Source organism: Lissotriton helveticus, chromosome 3_1 (genome assembly GCF_964261635.1).
Source record: "Lissotriton helveticus chromosome 3_1, aLisHel1.1, whole genome shotgun sequence".
In the NCBI taxonomy this organism is placed as follows: Eukaryota; Metazoa; Chordata; class Amphibia; order Caudata; family Salamandridae; genus Lissotriton; species Lissotriton helveticus.
The window spans coordinates 843,336,696-843,352,730 of NC_136061.1; the positions used below are offsets into that span (position 1 = coordinate 843,336,696).

At 50.3% G+C, this 16,035-nt stretch overlaps 1 protein-coding gene across 8 annotated transcripts in view; it reads left to right on the forward strand.

Moving 5' to 3' along the window:
* The window catches only part of ZMYM4 (zinc finger MYM-type containing 4), a 1,395,070-nt gene that overhangs the window by 786,038 nt on the left and 592,997 nt on the right, over positions 1–16,035 (forward strand). The gene's annotated exons all lie outside the window — the stretch shown is intronic.

The following is a 16,035-nucleotide window of genomic DNA, read 5'->3' on the forward strand; positions in this document are numbered from 1 at the left end:
TGTTCCACCCTGCCTTGTACTTTCTCACCTGCGCAATGTTTCTCCCACATGACCTCTAAAATTTGAGTCCCTGGTTGATACTCTTCCATTTAAAGTGTTCTGACCAGAGCTTAGCTTTGTACCTCCAATCTCAGTGAAAATGGTCACTTTTGACAGCAATTTTAGTTCAGGCCTGGACCTATAAATGTTTTTTTTCAAACAGCTCCTCTAGTAGAAAAACCCCAGCTGAACCTCTTGGGAGACAGGGTGAGTATAGCATCTTTGGGAAGGCTATAAAATTGGCTGGCAGACACGCCTTGCTGCATGAGTGCTCACAGCATTACACTGGATGGTGTATTTGTGAGAAAGTGCCATCTTTATTGCATGGCATGCCCCCACTTTCTGCTGAATTGCTGATGTGCTTTGACTGAGTGTGCCCTGGGCTCCTGCCAATCAGGTGCCATGGGTCTGTGTTCCTTCCCTAAAACTGTATTGAAACTAAAACCCAATTGGCATCTCTGGCCATGTGTCAGTCCCTGGTAAATGGTACCCTAGGTACCCAGGGCTTTGTGACCAGAGAAGACCCATAAGGGCTGCAGCCCTTATTTTGCCACCCTTAGGGGCCCTGTACCCTGACACACACACACACTGCCTTTGCAGGCTGAATGTCCTGGTGCAGAACTAAACAGAGTCGACATGGCACACATCCCTGTGTGCTATGCCCACAAACACACTGCCCTTGCATACATCAGTCACCCCTCTAGCTGGGTGCAATATGCCAGTGTTGTGGGACATGTGCATGAGCCCTGTGCCCCTACAGTACCCAGGGCCATTCCTGGGCACTGTAAGTGCAGTGCTACCATTAAGAGTATATGGCGTTATTACGAACTCCACAGCTCCATGGTGGCTACACTGAAGACAGAAGTTTGATATCAAACTTCTCAGCATATTAAACCCGCACTGATGCCAGTGTGGGATTTAATGCCAAATGCACGACAGAGGGCATCTTAGAGATGCCCCCTGGAACCTAACCAACTCCCAGTGTCCTGACTGCGTGGCTACCGAGGCTGCCACCACCAGACATTTTTCCGGACCCCTGGGTCGAGAGCCTGCCTGCTCTCAGGGCCTAAAACAATGCATATCCTGGGACGAGGTGCCAAGAGTCCTCCCCCCGGATGGGCAGGGGAAGCTTCAAAGGCATGCCGCCTTTGTGAGCTTCTCCAGGCCACTTGCTGTACTCAGCAACTGGCCCCCACTGGTTCTGACCCCCACTCTGGCGGGAAGACAGGCGGGAAACCCTAAGTGAGGAAAGGGGGTGTGCCAGCCTCTGACAACCCCACCCCTCAGGTGGGAGAGGTGAGGTAAAGCATACCTCTGGGCTCTGGGGAGCCCTGCCCAATCAGAGATAGGCCCCTGCCCCCCTCCCACAGGAGAGGAGCAGGATAGGGGGTGTACTCACTCCAGGACAGGGACCCATTGGTCCCTGCCCTTGCCTTACCTGTAACACCCCTAAATTTAGGGGCACCCTGAACCTGACCTTCCTCAGATCCAGATTTGAAACAAGAAAGAACAAGAAACAAGAAGAACTGCTGTGCAGCTTCTAACAAGAGGACGACACCAACTGACTTGGCCCCACCCCAACCGGCCTGTTGATCCTTGAACCTGCTCATGCTAAAACCCCGGCGTCTCCTGCGGACAGCAACCTCGAAAACCCCGGAGTACATGCCTGCCTTGCCCATCTAAAGACTGGGACTCCCATGAGCAGTGGTTCTGCTCAAACAGCAACAACCCCTGGTGCCAGCAAGGAACTGCGAACACACCACACTCTGCACCTGCCGAGCCCGGCCTGTGCCTGAGTGAACCAAGACCACGAGGACGTCCCCCCGGCGACTGTGACCGGGAATCCAAAGACCGTCCTCGACGATCCTGACGACGCCTGCAGCCTCACAACAAGGGACCCCTCCAACCGCGACCAGCTGAGGGTAAGATTTCCCAACGTCCAAAAACACCCCACGGCCCCCTGTGCCAAATTCCTGGGTGTCTATCTATCCTCCAAGATCCCAACTTACGTCTCGAAGTGGTGGTTGCACCTGAAGAATCTCCCTCCCAGAGCCTGCAGCCTTTGTTAAACTTCCAAGTCTCCCATTGAATAACATTGGGCGTCCAAAAGCACGCTGCACCCAGCTGCCCGAGAATCGCTGGAAGTGCAGCAACTACCCTACCTTACTTCCCCACTTGCCCTGTGTAAGTGACCAGGAGCTCAGCTCCCACAGCCTTGTGGTATGCCTGCTAACAGCTGCGTGGTCTGCCTGCTAGCAGCCCCCAACCGAAGGCCCCCTTTCCTCCAAAGGATAACATTGGGCCTACTCGCTCTGCATCAGGCTGCCCCTGTGCTTCCGAGGGTGTAACAACTGTACTTACCTGACCCTGGGTGACCCCTGAGTCCAATGGGCAAGCATCCAACTAAACAAGGGCTCCAGGAGCTCAGGACCACCCCTCAGAGGAGGAAAGGGAGGTGGATCAGGGGGATAGATGGTGCCCCCCTCCTCCCACCCACCCCCCAATCATCCCTAGGGAGGAAAGGGACCCTGTACCTCAATCTCTGGGGACCTAGAGACCACACAAGTGGATCAGGTCCCAGAGAACACACTGGGGAACTCCCAGTGAAGAGGACAGCTTTTTAACAAAGCTGGCCAAGAGATTAGAAATAGTCCATACTCCTGGCTCTAGAGAAAGAAAGGAAAGAGATGGGTTTACCACCCATCAATGGTGGTAGCAATAAAAATAAGGATAAAGATCAGTCTTAATGATCCTAAAATCCCCAAAGGATTTGTCCCAACATTAAAGGAAGGTGATGACATCACCAAATGGTTCACAGCCTTTCAGAGGGCTTGTGACATGAGAAAATTAAAGAAACCTCTCTGGGGGGCACTCCTGTGGGAACTGTTCTCTGGTAACTGTCAGTGGTACCCATCAAGCTTATTGGGAAGAGGGATTACTGTATGCTGAGGCAAGAAACCCCACTCCTGGAGCCACCAGAAGAGTGGTAGTGCCACAGAAGTTCAGGTAGTTCCTCCTACCGCTGGCTCATGACTTCCCCCTAGCTGGACATCTGTGCAAAGAAAAACTTGGGAAAGGCTAGTTAGTCCCTTTTATTGGCCCCAGATGCACCAAAAGGTGAAGGAGTTTGTCAGCTCCTGTGTTACCTGTCAGGCCAGTGGCAAGACAGGTGGCCACCCAAAGGCCCGCCTGATACCACTGCCTGTGGTGGGGGTTCCCTTTGAAAGGGTAGGCGTGGACATTGTGGGTCAACTTGAACCTCCCACATCCTCAGGAAACAAGTTCATTCTAGTAGTAGTGGATCATGCTACTAGGTACCCTGAAACAATTCCACGTAGGACTACTACAGCTCCTGCAGTAGCCAAGGCCCTCCTGGGTGTCTTCACCAGTGTAGGGTTTTTTAAGGAGGTGGTTTCAGACAGAGGTTCCAACTTTGTCTGCTTACCTGAAGCACATGTGGACGGAGTGTGGAGTGCAGTACAAGTTTACTACCCCATACCACTCACAAACCAAAGGCCTTGTCGAGAAGTTCAATAAGACATTGAAAGGCATGATCATGGGACTCCCTGAAAAACTCAAGAAGAGATGGGATGTTCTGTTACCAGACCTGCTTTTCGCTTACAGGGAAGTGCCACAGAAGGGAGTAAGGTTTTCCCCCTTTGAACTTCTGTTTGGTCATCCTGTAAGGGGACCCCTTTGTCTTGTGAAAGAGGGTTGGTAAAGGCTTTGCCAAGAACCCAAACAAGACATTGTGGACTATGTGCTTGACCTAATGTCCAGAATTGCTGAGTACATCATAAAGGCATCCAGGAATCTTGAGGCCGGCCAGGAGCTTCAGTAGCACTGGTATGATTAAAAAGCTGCACTGGTTGAATTTCAACCTGGGCAACAGGTGTGGGTTTTGGAGCCAGTGACACCAAGGGCACTCCAGGATAGATGGAGTGGCCCTTACCCTATCCTAGAAAAGAAGAGTGAGATCACTTACTTAGTTAACCTGGGCACAAGCAGGACAGCCAAAAGTGTAATCCATGTGAACCGCCTCAAGCTCTACAATGACAGGGCTGACATCACCATGCTGATGGTGACTGATGAGGAACAGGAAGCAAAGAGTGAACCTCTCCCTGATCTCCTCTCCTATAGCCCAAAAGATGGGCCAGTGAATGGGGTTGTCTTTTCAGACACCCTCTCTACCCAATAGCAGACTGACTGCAAACAAGTCTTGCAACAGTATGCTAGTCTCTTTCCCCTGGTCTGACAAACTGGTGTACCCATTATGTGGACACTGGTGACAGTTCACCTGTCAAGAACAAGATCTATCGACAATCTGACCAAGTCAAGGAAAGCATCAAAGTGGTTCTGGTCCCCAAGCCTTATCCACGGGGTGGAAAGGGAGAAATGAAGTTTTGTGCGGACTATAGAGGGCTCAACTCTGTCACTAAGACAGATGCTCACCCTATCCTAAGAGCAGATGAGTTGATAGACACATTTCTAAGTACCTTTGACTTAACTGCAGGGTATTGGCAGAATTGCCTGGCCCCAGGAGCAAAAGAGAAAACAGCATTCTACACATCTGATGGGCACTATCAGTTCACTGTAATGCCTTTTGGGTTAAAGAATTCCCCTACCACGTTCAAGAGTTTGGTGAATCAAGTCCTGGCTGGGTTGGAATACTTTAGTGCAGCTTATCTTGATGATATTGCGGTCTTTAGCTCCACCGGGCAGGATCACCTGATCCACCTTGGGAAGGTTTTAAAAGCCCTGCAATCTGCAGGCCTAACTATGAAGGCATCCAAATGCCAAATAGGGCAGGGCACTCTGGTGTACTTGGGCCACCTTGTTGGTGGAGGCCAGGTACAGCACTTACAGACCAAGATCCAGGCCATCCTGGACTAAGCAGCTCCAACAACCCAGACCCAAGTCAGGTCATTCCTTGGCTTGACTGGTATTTCAGGAGGTTTGTGAAGGGATAAGGGTCCATTGTGACTCCCCTCACAGAACTCTCCTCCAAAAAGATGCTCAAGAAAATCAACTGGACTGTTAGTGCCAAAAGGCTTTTTACACCCTGAAAGAAGCAATGTGCTCAGCACCAATTCTAAATGCAGCAGATTATGCCAAGCAGTTCATAGTGCAGACTATTGCCTCTGAGCTAGGGATAGGAGTGGTCCTATCCCAGGCCAATGATAAAGGCCAAGACCAAACGTGTTGCTTTTATAAGCAGGAGGCTTCTCCCCAGAGAGCAGCGTTGGAGTGCCTTTGAGAGGGAGGCCTTTGCTGTGGTTTAGTCCATGAAGAAGTTGAGGCCCTACTAGTTTGGAACTCACTTCCTGGTTCAAACTGACCACAGACCTCTCAGATGGGATGGGTAATGCAAATGAAAGGGGAAAATCCAAAACTACTGAGGTGGTCCATCGCCCTACAGGGAATGGACTTTGAAGTGGAACACAGACATGGGATTTAATGCCAAAAGCACGACAGAGGGCATCTTAGAAATGCCCCCTGGAACCTAACCAACTCCCAGTGTCCTGACTGCGTGGCTACCGAGGCTGCCACCACCAGACATGTTTCTGGACCCCTGGGTCGAGAGCCTGCCGCTCTCGGGGCCTGAAACAATGCACATCCTGGGACGAGGTACCAGGCCTCCTCCCCCAGGATGGGCAGGGGAAGCTTTAAAGGCATGCTGTCTTTGTGAGCTTCTCCAGGCCACTTGCTGTACTCTGCAACTGGCCCCCACTTGTTCTGACCCCCACTCTGGTGGGAAGACAGGCGGGAAACCAGTGAGGAAAGGGGGCATGCCAGCCTCTGCCAACCCCACCCTCAGGTGGGAGAGGCGAGGTGAAGCACAACCCCAGGCTCCCGCCATTTTGAGGATGGGGATCCCTACCCAATCCGAGACAGGCTCCTGCCCCCTCCCAGAGGAGAGTGGCAGGATAGGGGGTGTACTCATCCCAGGGAAGGGACCCATTGGTCCCTGACCTTCCCATACCTGTTACGCCCCTAAATTTAGTATTTAGGTTCACCCTGAACCTTCCTTCCTCAGATCCCGATTCCGAAACTACAAGAAGAAAAGACCTGCCGTGCAGCTGCTAACAAGAGGACGACACCAACTGACTCGGCCCCATCCCTACAGCTCTGTCAACCCTAGAACCTGCTCCTGCTAAATCTCGCTGTCTCCTGTGGTCAGCAACCTTGAAAACCCTGGAGGACCTGACTGCCTTGCTCATCCAAAGACTGGGATTCCCTCGAGCAGTGGTTCTGCTCAAACAGCAACAACCCCTGGTGCCAGCCAGGAACCGCAAATCCAGCACACACTGCACCCGCCGACCACAAGGACGTCCCCCCGGCGATTGTGACCCCGAATCTAGCACCCAAGGACTCTCCTGACGATGCCTGCAGCCTCACAACTAGGGACCCCTCCAACTGCGACCATCTGAGGGTAAGATTTCCCGACACCAAAAGACACCCCTGCACCCAGCGCCCCAAGGCCCCCTGTGCCCAACTCCTGGTGGCTACCTAACCTACCGCTTTCCAACTTACTTCTCAAAGTGGTGGTCGCACCTGAAGAATCTCCGTCCCCGAGCCTGCAGCCTTTGGTCAACTTCCAGCTTTACCATTGAATTACATTGGGCGCTCGACTGCCCAAAGCACCCTGCACCCAGACGCCTGAGTGCCACTGGAAGTGCAGCATCTGTCCTATCCTACTTCCCCACTTGCCCCGTGTAAGTGACCAGGAGCTCAGCTCCCACAGCCGCGTGGCCTGCCTGCTGGCAGCCACCAACCAAAGGCCCCCTGCCCGCCATAGGCTAACATTGGGTCTACTCACTCTGCACCCGGCTGCCCATGTGCCACTGAGGGTGTAACGACTGTACCTACCTGACCCTGGGAGACCCCTGAGTCTTGCCCCAGAACCATAACTCTACCAGTCGAGTACTTACCCAAAGACGGATAACCTGATTTTCTCCATAGGGTAACATTGGCTGGTTTACCCTTGGAAATTCTTCTAAGTGTCGAGTTTTGCAACTTTGAACTATTCCACAAAAATCGTCCGATCAACAAAATCGAAATTACTCACCTTCTATCAGGAGAGATCCCAGTGCTGTATCTTTGTGCCCAGCACTGACCCTAAAAAGTAATTACAACTGTGATTTTCCGATGACCTGATTTTCTTCCATAGGATAACATTGCCTTGTTTTTGCCAGAAATTCTTCTGTTGATTTTCAAAACATACAAATATTCCTTAAAAATCACCTGTGTAACAAAAACGATTTCTTTCAACTGTTTACAGGAAATGCACCAGGCTGAATCCAGGAATCAGCCTGAGTAAGAAAAAACCTTTGTAAAGTGGTTTTATTGCATTTAGTTAAAACTTTCCATTGAGGTCAATGTTATTTTGTGTTTAACTTGTGTTGCATATTGCAACAACTGTATTGATTGCCTTTAAAAGTCTATTTCTATTTGAAAGTATTCAATTGCAACATCTCATTCATTCTGAAAAAGTATTTGATACCCACTTGTGGTTCTAAAATCAACAATCTATTTTTATATACAAAACAATTGGCCTAGAGTTCAGTTCTTGTGTGTGAGACCTTTTGCTGACTGAGTGTGTACAACAAATGCTTTACACTATCCTCATCCTCTGATACTGCCTTACTGCTCGACCAAGCTACCACTGTAGAGAGAAAGGTTATATCTAACTTTAGGGGGACTGTGGACTCTGTGCACACTGTACCTTACTTTGGAACAGAATTTACAGAGCCACTTTATTACATAAACATCCCTAAATTTAAGATTTAGGTGACATCTGTAGGAAAGTGGGTTTCTGTTGCAGTAACCCCCCAACTTTTTGCCAGACTACTGATGCACTTTCGCTTGATTTTCCCTGGGTCCCTGCTAATCAGGTACCCAGGGCCTATGTTCTTTCCCTAAAACTGCATTGAAACCTAAAGTCAATTGCCATCTCTAGCCACAGGTCAGCCCCTGGTACCACAGGTATCCAGGACACTGTGCCCTGGGGAGACCTCTACCGGCTGCATCACTTAGTGTGCCAACCTTAGAGGTCCTGTACCCTTACACTCACACAATGCCTTTCAGACTGTGTGTCTTGGTGCAAAACAAAGTGAAGAGTCGACATGGCACACATCTCTCCTACAACCCACTGCCCTGGCATAGGTCAGCCGCCCCTCTATCTGGGTACACTATACCAGTGGCGAGGGTACAGGTACATAGCTTTACTGAAAACTGGGAGGTTTAGTATCAAACGTCTCAGCACATTAAACCCACACTGATTCCGGTGTGGCATTTAATGAAAAATGTACTCAAAGGGCATCTTAGAGATGCCCCCTGAAAACTGACCTAACTCTAGTGTCCTGGCTGAGTGGCTGCTCGCCAGCTGCCACCACCAGACATGTTTCTGAACCCCTGGGTCATAGAGATCTTCTGCTCTCGGGTATCTGAAAAAATGCCCATCCTGGGACGAGGTGCCAAGCCTCCTCCCCCTGGATGAACAGGGTCCACGAAGGGGAAGTGTTTGCTGCCTTTGTGAGCTACCCCAGCCATTTGCTGCTTCCAACAACTGGCCCCCACCAGTTCTTATTCCCCTTTTTGGGCAGGAGAATCGGCGGGAAAACCAAATGAGAAAGGGAGGTGTGCCCACCTTTTCCAACCCCACCCCTCAGATTGGTGAGGCGAGGTAAAGCACAACTGTCAGTCCCTGCCATCTTACAGATGGGGGGACCCAGCCAACCAGAGAGAGGCATATGCCCCCTTCTGATATACATCTGCCGTGTGGATTCCTCACCTTGTGAATATCACCTTGCATCAGCAACATTCGGAAATTCTTTTTGTAGCTTCGCGCCGACGTGGACTTGGACGTCATAGAGGCACGGCATTGCTCGCGACTCCGCTGACGTCACCGACGCCTATAATAGGCCCACGCCGGCGTGATAACATCAGTTCCCTTTTTTCCACGTCGTCGACGCTAACGGTTTCGGGAATCCCAGTTACAATTCTGTGACTTTGTTTCATTACTCTGTATTTTCTGCTTCTATATTTCGATAAGATGTCGAAGAAAACCGGTTTCAAGCCCTGCAGGGAGTGTGGAAAGATGATGTCCATCACGGATCCACACGAGGACTGTATTTGGTGCTTAAGCTCGGATCACGACGTGGATGGATGTTCATCATGTCGCAAGATGAATCCGAAGGCCCTGCGGGAGAGAGAAACCAAGCTGCTTGTGGCAAAACTTAAAGCCGACAAGAGTAAGAAAACATCTAAATCTCACTCGAAGAAAAATAAGTCGAAGTAGAGATTGAAGTCGAGATCCAGATCTCGTGAAGGTTCGGCCTCGAAGTCTTCTTCGGATCATGCTTCTAGGTCAAGGACGAAGCATAGGAAGAGGAGACATGAGTCTCGTCGTCACTCTGGTGAGAAGTCGGACTCGAGGTCAAGGTCGCCCAAGAATGTTCGTTCGAAGGTGGTCCCTCCGCATGAGTCTCCGGATCAGGAAGGTGAGGCTTCGCCTTCGAGGTCGCAGGTTCCCTCTCCGGCTCCGGAGTCCAATCCATCTCCGGCGCCTTCTCCGACTCGAGAAGTGGAAGAGGTGGTTCCTGTGGAAGTTGAAGAATCTGCGCGTTTTGTTGAACCGGATTCGATCCCACCTCGAGGTCAGCCTGAAGGTGTTCAACCTCCTTTTCCAGCACCGGGCCAAGACCTTTCAGCGTTCTTAAACGCTATGTATGGTGTTTTCTCAAGGGCGTGGTACCCCTCTGGTGCACCTTCGGGTCCCATGGGTCCTCTGGCATTTAATTTGGGGGTTCCTCATTCATATGCCCCGGCTCCATTCATGCCGTTTATGCCAGCCCCATCGACGCCGTGGCAGTTTCCGGCTCTGCCGAGGTCGTCACCGACTCGTCCGAAGTCGACGACTCCAATGCCGACGTCGCCCGCTCCGAGTAGACATCAGGAGCATACACCTCGACCATCGAAGTCTGTACCGACGTCGGTTCCGACTCCATCGGAGTCGTTGATGGATCCGGTACCGAGGCGTGTTAAGGAGAGATCCAGAAGAGAAGCTCAGCGTCTCTTGGAGGAACGAACTTATGCCGACTCTCACCCTGATCTAGAAGAAGGTGAGCTGGGAGAAGACTGTTTTGAAGAGCTGGCTGATGCCAGTGGCCTTGATTTTTCTCCAGAGTGGGAATTGCCTTCTGGACATGATACGCCTTCAAAGGATGTCCAACCATATCATGTGGTAATGAAGAAGGCTGCTGGTCTTTTAAATTTAACTTTATCAACAGTTGAATTTAAGTCAAACCTTCTGACAGAAGTTCTTCACTCTCCAAGTTCGGCTGTGGAGCCTTTACTTCCATTTAATGAAGCATTAACTGAGCCCATTATAGAGGTTTGGAAGAAGCCGCGCTCTGCTCCTGCTGTTTCCAAGAGTGTGGCTAGGAGATATAGGGTAGCTCCAGAGGACCCTTCTTTCTTAACATCTCACCCTTCTCCAAAGAGCCTAGTGATTCAGGCTGCATGCTCTAAGGAATCTATAAGTGATTTTCCTCAAGTTCCTGGGGACAAGGAGGCTAAAAAACAAGATCAGGTGGCCAAGAAAACTTTCTCATCTGCTAGTATGGCCTTGAAATCTACAAATGCCACTTGTCTCATGGGGAGGTATGTGCACTCACTTATGGATTCAATGCGTGCTTTGGCTCCTAAGATCCCTGAGGAGAACAGGAGTGATTTTGAGGAGGTATTGTCTGACACCCAAGCAGCGGCACGCCAGGTAATTCAGAGCGGTCTTGACACGGCTGATTCTGTGGCTCGAATTATGGGTACTGCAGTTGCTACATGGAGATCAGCTTGGCTAAAGTCCTCGGATTTTTCTGCTAATGTTCAGGCAGTGCTTTTGGATCTGCCTTTTGACGGAGATGGACTATTTGGCAAGAAGGCAGATACAGCCCTCGAAAGGTTTAAAGATAGCAGAGCTACTGCTAGATCTTTGGGCCTTCAGATTAGAGGTGCTTCAACCACAAAGTTCAGAGGGTTTGGACGCTCTTGTTTTCGGAACTTTAGACAAGGTCAGCAGCAGCAACAACAGCAGCAGCAGCAGAACACCTTGTACAGGTCATACTGGGGAAAGCAAAGGGGTCATCTTCGAGGGCGTCAAACCTCTTCCTCCTCCACCTCCTCCAACCCCCCAGCCACAGAAAAGAGCCCTAGATCCGCCATTCAGGATCATGAGGGTCCGGTGGGGGGGGTCGGCTTACCCACTTTCTACGGGATTGGGAATCGGTTACATCAGATCTTTGGGTTCTCAAACTCGTAGAAAATGGGTATGTCCTTCCCTTTCGGGAATTCCCTCTTAATTATCCTCCTTGCCAGGGATATTGCTCAGAGGAACATCTGTTACTCCTACAGGAGGAAGTTCAAACTCTGTTAAGAAAGGGTGCGATAGAGGTGGTCCCAGAGCAGGAAAGGGGTCAGGGATGCTACTCCCGGTATTTCCTGATTCCCAAAATGGACGGCAGGCTTCGTCCAATCCTGGATCTCAGGATCTTGAATTTGTATCTGAAACCAGAGAAATTCAAGATGCTCACCCTTGCTCAGGTTCTTCAGGCACTGCTGGAAGAAGACTGGATGGTGTCGCTCGACTTGCAGGATGCGTACTTTCACATCCCAATCCTGAAGTCGCACAGGAAGTATCTCCGTTTTGCGGTGGGATCGCAACACTATCAGTTTGCGGTCCTTCCGTTTGGGCTTACTACTGCGCCTCGAGTCTTCACCAAGGTGATGGTGGTGGTGGCGGCGCATCTCAGGAGGTCAGGGATTCCTGTATTCCCTTTTTTGGACGACTGGCTGATCAAAGCAGTTTCGTCAGAGAGAGTGCTCCATCATCTGCAGGAGACAACCCAGTTGTTGTACAGGTTGGGTTTTTCGATAAATGTACCCAAGTCTCACCTGGTGCCCTCCCAGCGCAACCTGTTCATAGGTGCTGTACTGGACACAACTGTATGTCGCGCATTCCCTCCTCTAAGGATTTGCGACATACAGGAAATGATTCCTTTATTTTACAATGGAGCGGTCGTTCCAGTCCTGAAGGTCCTTCGCCTGCTCGGTCTGATGGCTTCATGCATTCTGTTGGTCAACCATGCACGCTGGCACATGAGGGCGCTCCAGTGGTGCCTCCGCAGGCAGTGGTATCAACACAACAGAGATCTCAGGGAGTCAGTGAGGATCTCCAGAGAAGCTGCGGCGGATCTGTCTTGGTGGGGCGTGGAAGGCAACCTGTCTCAGGGGAAGCCTTTTCAGTTGCCTCCTCCGGTGGCCACAGTGATAACGGATGCATCCACTCTAGGAGGTCAAGGGTCTATGGTCTCCAGAGGAAAGGTTGCTTCACATCAACCTTCTAGAATTGCGGGCGATACGTTTGGCGCTCAAGGCCTTCCTCCCTTCCCTTCGTGGTCGTTCGGTCCAGGTCCTGACGGACAACACGACTGCGATGTGGTACATCAACAAACAAGGAGGAGTGGGGTCGCAGTGTCTCTGCAGAGAGGCTCTGCGTCTCTGGTCCTGGGTTCAGGGTTCAGGTCCAACAGATTTGTCTGATGGCAAATCTGGCTGGAGTTCTGAACGTTCGTGCAGACAGTCTCAGTCGACAGTTTTCTGCCGACCACGAGTGGAGGCTTCACCCGGAGGTGGTTCACGACATCTTTCAGATGTGGGGGACTCCTCGGGTGGACCTGTTCGCCACTCGCGAGAATGCTCACTGCCTGTCATTCTGCAGTCTCCAGTATCCGATGCAAGGAGCCTTGGGAGACGTGTTTCAGTTGAGTTGGGGAAATCAACTCTTTTACGCGTTTCCTCCCATACCTTTGATTCCTCGGGTTCTGAGGAAGATTCGCCAAGACCGGGCCCAAGTCATATTGGTCGCCCCGGACTGGCCAAGAAGGGTGTGTTATACAGATCTTCTCCACCTCTCCTCTCACCCGCCGCTCCGTCTCCCTCTCAGGGCAGACCTCCTCTCTCAGATGGAGGGGCAGGTTCTACACCCCCACCTCCAGACATTGCACCTTCATGCCTGGAGATTGAACGGGGCAACCTGAATTCCTTTTCTCTCCAGCCTGACGTGGTGGATGTCATCTTGTCGGCCAGGCGTGACTCCACTAAGTCCATCTATTCTTATAGATGGTCAAAATTTGTCACGTGGTGTGGGGATAAATCTATTGACCCTTTGAGAGCCCATTTGTCTGATGTTCTCCAGTTTGCCCTTTTTCTGGTGCAACAGGGGCTTGCTGTTGCCACAGTTAAGGGCTATCTTTCAGCGCTGTCGGCTTTTCTTTGTTTGCCTGACCAGCCATCTCTTTTTACATCTCCTGTGGTTTTAAGGTTTTTGAAGGGCCTCACAAATAAGTTCCCTCCTACTCCTTTTATTGTGCCTCAGTGGGACTTAAACCTTGTTTTGACTTTTTTGATGGGTGCTCCTTTCGAGCCTCTTCACAAATGTCCTATGAGGCTTCTGACTCTTAAGACAGTCTTCCTCGTTGCAATAACCTCAGCAAGGAGGGTAAGTGAGCTTCAAGCTCTTAGTTACAAGCCCCCTTTCTTGACCATTCATGCTGATCGAATGGTTCTTAGGACCAGGGCTGCTTTTCTGCCTAAGGTGGTAACTCCCCTCCATCTAGGACAGTCCATTACCCTTCCTACCTTCTATCCTCCCCCTCACCCTTCTAAGGAGGAAGAGAGACTGCACCGTCTGGACCCCAAAAGGACGGTGTCCTTTTACTTGGACAGATCTAAAGACTTTCGTTTGGATGACCAGTTCTTCATTGGGTTTGCTGGCTGCAAGAAAGGAAGAGCGGTCCATAAAAGAACTTTGTCAAGATGTATCGTCCTCTGTGTAAAGATCTGCTACTCTTTGGCCGGTAAGGAACCACCAGAGGGCATAAGGGCTCATTCTACTAGAGCTAAGTCTTCAACCTCAGCATTGGCTAGAGGTGTTCCTGTAGAGGATATTTGTAGGGCGGCAACTTGGTCTTCCCTCCACACTTTCGCGAAGCATTACTGCTTGGATTCCGAGGTGAGGAGGGACGGTCACTTTGCGCGCTCTGTCCTCCAGGATTTCCTAGTTTAGAAGAGTGGATACCCTCCTCCGGGAGTGAGGACTGCTGTGGGACTCTATTCACAAGGTGAGGAATGCACACGGCAGATGTATCTAACAGAAGAACAGGTTACTTACCTTCGGTAGCGCTTTTTCTGGTAGATACAATATCTGCCTGTGGATTCCTCACTGACCCACCCGCCTCCCCGTTGTCCACTCTTCTATACCAGAGTTTACTGTAATGTTTTTATTTTATTGTCAAGGAGTTGTTTATTTCAAATGTTTTATTGCATTTGCTTCACACTGTGTGTGTTTCCTTGATATTTGTACTGTGTATACTGTGTGTGAGAAGTTGGCCTGATATATGATGCTCACTAGTTCTAGTGATCACCTTGTATCAGTCCAAACAACCCTTATGGTGATTGGTTGTAAGTCAACCTTATAGACCAGCTATCCTAATGGTAGCATGGACAAAGCAGTCTTAGGCTAAACTCTTTTGGCATGTGAAGCCAGCTGTTTTACCACAATATAACCCCTTGAATACCAGATGAAAGGACACCACACAGGTTGTTATTCAAATAAACAGTATATTTATTAATAACAACACCTCTGAACTCTTTGAGTTCAGAGGGCTAAGCACATGACAATCTCTTAAGAAAAATACGATAAGTTGCAATTATAATGGTGCCCTAGGGACACGACAGACCATATACTAAGTAAGTGGAATGTGAAAGTCGATAATAGGAATGGAGCTTGTGAGAAGTTGGCCTGATATGCAGTGCTCACTATTCTAGTGATCACTATGTATCAGTCTAAACAACCCTTATTGATGATTGCTTGTAAGTCAACCTTATAGACCAGCTATCCTAGTAGCATGGATACGAGCAGTCTAAGGCTAAGACTCTAGAGGGCGTGTTAAGCCAGCTGTTTTACCATCACCTTACCCCTTGAACACCAAGTGAAAGGACACCACACAAGTTGTTATGAAAATAAACAGATATTTATTTATAACAAGACTACCCTGAACTCTTTATGAGTCAGGGAGCTAAGCACATAACAAAACTCTTACGAAAATACTTTAAGTCGCACAATTTACACAAATGCCCTAGGGGCAAGAAAAACCATATACACAGTAAGTGGAATGCGAACTTGCTAGCAGGTAAGTAATACTTTTCTAGACTTAGGAATCGCTAGGCCTACAATTCTAAACACTGGGATTAGATGCAGGAGGCCTGTGGACGTCGTGTGCAGAGTGGGAACTCTCACGCGTAAGGCGGGAAAAAGTCTATGGAGGCTAGCAGTTGCAAAGTTACTGTTCTCGGGCGAACCCGACTAGGTGGGTCGAAAACAAGAGTGGATCCGAACACTTAGGGTGTTGGACTATGCTGGAGCACCGGAGTACTCAGGTTACCTAGCCCAGGGGCTGCGGCTGCATAGGGTTGAAGTTGCGTCGGAAACCCTCGTTGAAGATCCAGGAGCCTGAAGAAGTTGTTGCTGGCAGGCGGCCAGTGAAGAAAAGTTCGAAGAGATCCAAGCCTGGATCAGGGAAGAAGAAGACCTGAAAGCAGAGGGGACCAAGTTCTGAATCACTAGCCAGTGATTAAGTGGGCACCAGGATGGCACCGGGCGAAGTCACCGCAGTCAGGTGAGTGGGCGCAGCTGGGCTCTGCAGTCTCTCGGACCAGGAGGCGTTGTCGGCGACCAGGATGGAGGTGCGAGCTGTCCCACGAAGGTTCTTGCTGTCGACGTCGCTGGACCTCCGAGACGTCATCAACTGCTCCTTCAACTCCGCTACCTTCCCAGAAGATTGGAAACACGCTGAACTCACCGCCCTTCTGAAAAAACCAACAGCAGACCCCACCGAACTCAAAAACTACCGCCCCATCTCGCTTCTTCCATTCCCG